The 8,167-nt window shown below is 44.2% G+C and overlaps 1 protein-coding gene across 3 annotated transcripts in view; it reads right to left on the reverse strand.

Moving 5' to 3' along the window:
• CORO7 (coronin 7) overlaps positions 1 to 8,167 on the reverse strand; it is a 105,131-nt gene that overhangs the window by 23,418 nt on the left and 73,546 nt on the right. The window lies entirely within an intron of this gene.

Consider the following 8,167-nt stretch of genomic DNA (forward strand, 5'->3'; position numbering starts at 1 on the left):
GTGAGAGGGAAATGATGCTATCTTCTACAGAAATATGGAAGTTAGGATTGATAGGTTCAAGGGGACAAAAAATGAGTTCTCTTGGACCTGTTGAGTTTGAGACACCTTGGAGGTATGGGACTAGAGCTCCGGAGAGAGATGAAGGGTGGATTGCAGATGTGAGAGTCATCTATATAATTGAACCTATGGGGATAATCAAATTGCCAAAAGAGAAAGTATAGAGAAAAAAAGAGAGACCCCAAGCTAGAGCCCTAGGGTATACCCATCCACAGGGTACATGGGATAATGTTCCTGCAAAGGAAACCAAGAGAAAATAGCCTGATGGGCAGAAAGAAAACTGTAACAGAGAAGTGTCACAAAAATGCAGAGAAGAGAAAGTATTCAGAAGAAGGGGGTGGTCGGTGGTGTCAAATACTGCAGAGAGATCAATAAGTGTGAGGACTGAGAGAAGACCACTGGATCTAGCAATAAAGTGATTACTGGTGATCTTGGAGAAAGCTGTTGCAATGGAACAGGGGAATGAAGGAGGAAGTCAGATTTCAAAGGACTGAGAAATGAGTGGGAAGTGAGAAAGTGGAGGCAAGGAGTATAGATAGCTTGTTTCCCCCCTAGAATTACGGCTGTGAACATGAATAATGTGGAAATAGGTTTAATATGTATATGTACATGTATAGCCTATATCAGATTGCATGCTATCTTGGGAAGGAGGGAGGGGAGAGAGAGGAAAAAATTTGGAACTCAAAATCTTATAAAACTCAATGTTGAAAAAAAAAAGAGAGATTAAAAAAAGAAAAATGTAATTTAAAAATGTTTAATAAAATAAATAAAAATAAAACACAAAAAAAGGAACTATGGCTGTGAAAGGGAAGAAAGATACAGGATTATTGCTTGAGTGGATGGTAGAGTCAAATGAAGGTTCTTTTTAATGATGAAGGAGACTTGGGCATGTTTTTGTGCAGCAGAAATGGAACCAGTGGATAAAGAGCTGAAAATTAGAAAGGGAAAGGGATGAGCAAAAGGATAGTTTCTTCTTTTTTTTCCCTCCAATCTTAAAAAAAATTCTAACTATTTGTTTGTTTGTTTGTTTGAAGGGTGGTTTCCTGGAGACAGCAGGGTACAGGATCAATGGCATAAGAAGAAAGGGTTAATATTGGCAAGAAGGGTCACCTTATCCTCCGAGACTTGAACAAAGAAGGGATGGGGGATGATGCTGAGGTGATTTTTAAGTATGGAATCAGAGAGGAGAGGAAGCTCTTGACAGATGAACTCTTTTTTTTTCAGTGAAGTATGAGGCTAAGAGGGTGGTAGTGGTAGTGATGGTGGTAGTGTTAAGTGGTCTGAGAGAAGAGAAGAGGTTTGTAACAGTCACTGTGTGCAGGGAAATACAGAGTTGATCAGGCAAGTATAAAAGGAATGACATGTAGCAGTGGTAAACGGCTGAGACTGGATAACATATATATAATTTGTAGTGGAACTAGTTAGCATTTTTTTCTTTGCGTTTTCATAATTTTTTTAATTGCTTGTAATGTTTTATACAAGCAGCTAAATGGCTCAATGGACAGAGTACTGAGCTTGGAGTCAGGGAGACTCAAGTTCAAGTTGGCCTCACACATTTACTAGCTTTGTGACCCTGGGCAAGTCACAAATCTTTTTGCCTTACTCCACTGGAGAAGGAAATGGCAAATCACTCCACATCTTTGCCAAGAAAACCCCATGGACAAGTATGGCCATGGGGTCACAAAGAACTGGATATAACTGAATGACTGAACAACAACGTTTTATACGTGTGTGTGTGTGTGTGTGTGTGTGTGTGTGTGTGTGTGTGTGTGTGTGTGTGTAATCTGGGGGATAAACTGAAGAAATAAAAACAATAAATGAACAGCAAAACTAGAATGCTTGAATACAACTTGGAGATAGAGACCTGGGAAAAGAAATGTTAGAAATCTCTTTTATTCCTTTGTTTCTTAAATAACACACCAGTGTCTGTTTAGCTATACTGAAGTATAATTTGGTATCAATAGTTATGATGATTTTGTTGGCATACAAGTTACCTTTTTCTTTCTTATTCCACATGCCACATAATAAATTTAGTATCGTACATGTGTAAAGGAAAAGTAAGCATGTAACTTGTAAGGTTATATTTACTTGCAATTACTTTCTGTATTATTTTCACATGGTGAATGACAAAGTTGATTTGAGGACATGGTTGTACTGCTTGCCCCTGGTGTTGAAAATCCAAGTCAAGGCTTTGGGAGAATCCACACCAATGAGATCACAGACTCTTCACAAAGTATAAAATATTTTTACTGCTTACCTTACAAGGGCTTTTTGTGAAGATCAAATGGGATGTATCAGCAGCAGTATGTAAACCTTAACTGCTCTATCATGATTACAACACCCTGAATCCTCACTGCTTTCTGCTCGGTGTTACTGTTACCTGTACTGTACCTGCCTTACTTCTCACCCCACCAGCACCAGACTAAGATTCTTGACAGTAAGTGCTCTCGGGACCCCTTGTATGTATCTTTGCCTCCCGTTTACTATCTTACATATATTAGGTGCCTGACAAACGTTTTTCAAACTGAATATGAAATATACACATGCACATAGGATATGTGTTTATATACCACATTCATACTCTTGTTTTCACATATACAATCTGAACCCAAGAGATCATTACCTCAACCTCAAGGATGCACAAGAAATCACAATGATGACGATAACTAGCATTTGTATAGCACCTACTATGTGTCAGGCACTGTGCTGAGTACTTTGTAAATATCTCAATGGGGAAATTCCTAGGAAAAGCAGAGAGGTGCAGGAGCGCTGGACACTACCACTGACCTGGGCTCCCGCACTGACCTCTCCTTACCAGCTGTGTGACTGTGGACAAGCCACTTCACCTCTGAGCCTCGTTAAAAAACAGGGAGAGTAATACCAGTAAGAGCCATCTCATGGTATTGTTGTGAAGAAAGTACTTGGAAAACCTTAAGGTGCTATAGAAACATGAGCTGCTGATATTTTTGCTACCAGCTACAGAATAAACCAGCCAGTGGCTGGAGGTTACAAAACACTAAGCCTGGGCATCTGGGCACCTGGCTGATGGCTAGGGGAGCTCCTTTCTTTTCCTTCCTTCCTTTCCTTTGCCCCATGCCACAGGAAGCTCCATCTGTCTCTTGCCTGCAGGCTGCTGCTGCTGACCAGTCTTCCCTGTCCTATTCCCCAGCTGGCTGCAGCCTCTGGCTCAACTCGTCCCCCCCACCAGGAACACCCACGCTCCCTGGCAAACCAGGCTCAGCCAGCCCGTGGGAGGGTGGGGTGAAGCAAAGCTGGAGAGTGGGCCAAGGATCTGGGTGTGGCCTGGCCTCAATCTCTCTGGAAGCCTCCCTCAGTTCATCTGGCACGTTCACTGTGAGTAACCCGGCCCCATAATTACAATCTACCCTGTCAGTGTTTGTGCTGAAGCTGGCTCCTCTTCATTTCCTGTCCTAAATTACTGACCATGGAAGCTAGGAAGGAGTTAAATAGCAGCTATGGAGCTGGGGGTGCTGCTGTTAAGGGGAGTCTTTCTGTGAATAGTGACTGATCAAAGATCAAAGATACATGGCACACACAGTCACACACAGTGAATGTACATTACGAATGTGTAGCCAATCACATAATGCAGTAACATCAAAGTTACAACACATAGTCTCATATAGTCATATGCATTCATTCATGTACCTGCTCAGTTATACATATATGGGCACATATGCACAAATACAGTCATGACCACATCTATAGAATCACACAGTCACACACACATTTATGACCACATGTGACATATACACAGAGGCAGTTACATGGTCACAGGAAGAAAATCTTACATATATTCAGTTAAACATAAATGCAGTTACAAAGACATACATAGACTTGAGACCCAAGCTCTTGGTCACCCACATCCAGAAACTGCTGGTGCTACTGATTCCTCTCATAACAAGGTGAAGTCCTGTAGCCTCTTCTTGTACACGCCACCTCCCACCCACAACCCAAACAACTTGAGATTCATGTACCTTCGCCACAGGGAAGTTTGGGCCTGGTCTTGGCCAGCAGTAGCCAAGGTGGGAGTTGGGACACAGATTACTGGTAGTATGGTGATCAGAGCAGTAAGCAGGCTAAGGTCACTAGGACTTTGCCTAGAGGCAGCAAATTTAGAGGGCATGGATAGTACCCATTCTGGGGTGCACTCCCTCCTTCTTCAGTAGTCTTAGAGCTTTATAGTCTCAAGTGAAAAAATCTCAAAGTGATGACCCTGGTGGTGATTTCATGACTATGGCCCATATTAGGCTAGGACTCTATCCAACAATCCCAAATCAAATACACAGTATCACACTTACATGTAGGACATATATACTCACTATACTTCCCCCATAGCTAGTGAGCTGGAAGGAGCTGTAGCTAGCTCTGTTTTCCTGCTTAAGAAAAAACAATTGATCTGGGAGCACAGCTCTAGCCAGGGACCCTGGAAGACCTGAGGAAGAGGGTTCTGGTCTCCTGTTCCCAATTTTCCTGGAGAAGTCCCTGGACAGGGTTGGTTCCTACCCTCCCTAACTCATTCCAATTGCTGGACACTGACCAGCCTTTTGAGCTGGCAGCAGAGAACACGTTAGGACTTCAGGAACTTTGGACAGGTTATCCCAGAATACTGGTTTACCTTTACTTTTTTTTTTTTCCCCAACTGGGAGCTCACACTTGGAAGTATTAGGTGATAGCCAACTTCTCCCTTCTCCAGCCAATCCTCCCCACAGCTGCTAAAGTGATATTCCTGAAACACAGGTCTAATCCTCAGTGGCTCCCTATTGCCTCTAGAATTAAATGCAAACTTCTGTTTGGCATGTAAAGGTCTTCTGAAAATCTGACCCAAACCCAACCTTTCCAGGCTTATTATACAAGGTGTCCCCAAAATTTTGGTGCCATTTTAAGCTCAAATAGCTTAAAACGGCATTAAGAGTTTTTGCATATCCTATGTATTTCTTTTTCCTGTGCTCTATGGTCTAGCCCAGGGCTTCCTGAAACTTTTTCCACTCAAGACCTCTTGGGTGCTTCTTAAACTGTGGGCAGAGGCTCTAGCCAAGCTGGCCTTCTTGGGGTTCCTCACTTGTGACATTCCATCTTCTATGCTTTTGAGAGGCTGTCCTCCACACTGGGAATGCCATGTCACCCCCTATGAGAAGCCTTTCTTGATGCCCCCCAGCTGCTAGCAGGTGCTTAATTAACGGTCCATTGAAGAGTGCTCTCCATACCAGAACTAGCTGCATCTTAAACTGGACCAGGATGGAGAGCAAGAGGAGAAATCTCATGCCCCATTTAAGCAGGGAATGAAATAGCGTTGAGGCTATCTGTACCAGGTTCCAAGGAGGCAGAAAGCGCAGCTTGGTAAATCTCTTTTGACTGAGCTGGGCAGGGCATGAAGGGATGGGAAGGAAGCAGTTGGAGAGAGCTAATACCTCCCTACCTGCTTAGCAAAAGCTTGGAAATGTGCGCTTATGGAACATTTTGATTGACAGGGGGAGGATGAGAGGGAGCAGTGGAGAGTCTCTGGGCCACTGATGGACCTCATTCCTCTGGCCTACATGAATGCCTCCTACCACCCAGGACTCTTCTGAATCAGCTGGGCATTGGCAATGTTGAGTGCTTTCATCTCCTAAGCCCATGGAACTTAAGAGTCCTGAGCGCACATTCCAGCAACCAACAAGAGGAGGGCCACAGCTCTCACTAGGTCAGCTGCCCAACCAGTCTGGCACCCGTTCCAGCACACTGACTCAGGCACTGGGGGGCAAGAGGGCAGGAAGTCGTGAAGGGCAAGGCCTTCTCTTCAAACTGGTCAGGCCAGTTCTATTTCCCCCTCCCCCCCCACCATAGACATGAGTACCCAGGCAGCTACACCAAAAGGCAACATCCCCACCCAGGTCCCAGCAGGGGCCTGGAAATGGGGCCATGGAACCTGGCCCCAAGGGTTGAGCCAACAGGTTGTAGCATCAGGCCTTGGCCCTCCAAGCCTAGCAGAGGGAGGCAAGTGCCTCCTTTAGGAATTCCGCATCTTAGAGCCCAGACTTCTGATCCCATATGCAGGGCAGAACAACTGTGAATTTCCAGGCCTCATTTGTCCAAAGAGGGTCTGTGGAGACACAGTTCTTTCTATGTGCACTGTATACCTGCTCTACTTAAATCAAGGTGAGGGCTAGTGGGAGTAAAGACTGGCGGTCCAGCTTCACCCTCCCGAAAGCCCTAGTGACAGTGTGGAGTGGCATTTGAGGCACATCAAACCCATCTGATCAGGGCTCAAATCCCATCTCGGTTAGTTGCTCCAATGTCACGTGGCTCTCAGCTGGAAGGACCCTAATCCAACTTCTTCATTTGAAAGAAAGAAAGCGAAGAACAGAAAGGGACAGCTTCCTCATCCGTAAAAGAAGTGACTGAGTTAGGTGAATTTTAATGTTCTTTTTAGTTCTAAATACTATTATCTTTCTCCTTTTCCCTGTTTCACAAGCTTCTGGCCCCCATAGTTAAAGCCAACACTTTTAAGATACCACGTGAGGGCTCAGGCTATGTCCAGTGCACAGCTGCCCTGTCAGAAGACTTTGCCAAATAATTAGACCTCATATTTATGAAGTGCTTTGTGGTTTACAAAGTTCTCTCTTCCTAACAGCTTGGTGAGATAGTTGGGCAACTCCAATCAGAAAAGTAAAGTGACTTATCCAAGGTCATGTATTAATAAGTGTCAGAGCTAGAAATCAAAGCCATGCCTTCCAAATCTAGGTCCAAGGCTCTTGATACCACACACCAAGCTGACTCTTACTCTATAACTGGCCAAGGAATTTATTCCATTCCAGATGTATGTACATCTGATAGAGGTGGCAGGATGAAAACCCCCCTAAGTCATACTTGTGAAAGCAAGAGGCTGGAAGAAGAGTGAAGTTGAGCTAGTGGAGGTGGAGGTAGAAATGGAGGGACCATAGAGACAGGGGCCCTGAATCAGGTAACTGACCTCTGGAATGAAGCACTAAGGTGGAGCTGAGGTGAAAAATGGAGGAATAAGTAGGGTCTGTGAAGAGTCATAGGGACAGGTTAAGGTGAGAAGAGCCTATATTAAGTAGGTCTGACAAGTTATGCTAAATAACTGCCCCAGGATTATTATTATTACTACTACTAACTTATGTAATGCTTCACCATTTTGCAAAGCATCTTTCTCACAATAACATTGTGAGGTAGGTAGTATTATTACCCTTATTCTTCTTCAAATGAAGAAACCGAAGCCCAAAAAATAAAGCTTGCTCAATATCACTAAACTGTCAGAATTGGGACTGGAACCCAGTCTGATTCTTAATCCAGGGCTCCTCTGACTACACCATACTGTCTCTATTATGTCCAGAGTGCCTATCTGGGACCAATTAAAAAAAAAAAGCATTTTTAAATCTCCTGAGTGTTTGCTGACCTGCATTCCAGTCCCTCTGGGAGAAGCGAGTGAGAAAGTGGGGGGAAAGCACAGGTCCAAGCGCAACTCCTTAAACATGTCTGCAGAGAATTGTGAAGGTAAGGTTGCTGGGAAGGAGGTCTTACCAGTGATGTCTCTTTTCAAGGTGTGTATGTAATGGGGAATGGGGAATTTCTGGCTATAAAGACCCCGGTTTTATTTTGCTTCCAGGTTTCCTTGGTGGTTTCCAAACTAACTCTACTTCCCAGGACTAGAAGTTGGTGATTCAAAGCCCCAGGGAGGAGACAGAAAGGAAGACGGCAGAAATGATACATTTTCCTGGAATCCTTGGGGCTGGGAATTCTGGACTGATCTGGGCCCCTTGGGGCTCTAATACATTGCGGGCCTGGCTCCTTTCTATAGGGAGGCTTCCAGCAGGATCCCCAACACCCCATTGAATATAGTAGCCTGAACTCTACCAAATCTCATCAGCTTCTAATTCCAAATTTACCACTAAATACTGTGCAAATCACTTTGCCACTTGGCAGAGTTTTCCTATCTGTAAAACAGGGGGAAACAATCATAAGCCCACTGAACCACCGAGTTCCATAGGATCGTTGGGATAACCTAGTTCAAGTCTCTCATTTGAAAGATGAGAAAACTGAGGCCCAGAGAGTATTACTGCCTTGCTAACTAAGAGTCACGGGGAATCAG

Source organism: Phascolarctos cinereus, unplaced genomic scaffold (genome assembly GCF_003287225.1).
Source record: "Phascolarctos cinereus isolate Bilbo 61053 unplaced genomic scaffold, phaCin_HiC Scaffold_4;HRSCAF=312, whole genome shotgun sequence".
Lineage (NCBI taxonomy): Eukaryota > Metazoa > Chordata > Mammalia > Diprotodontia > Phascolarctidae > Phascolarctos > Phascolarctos cinereus.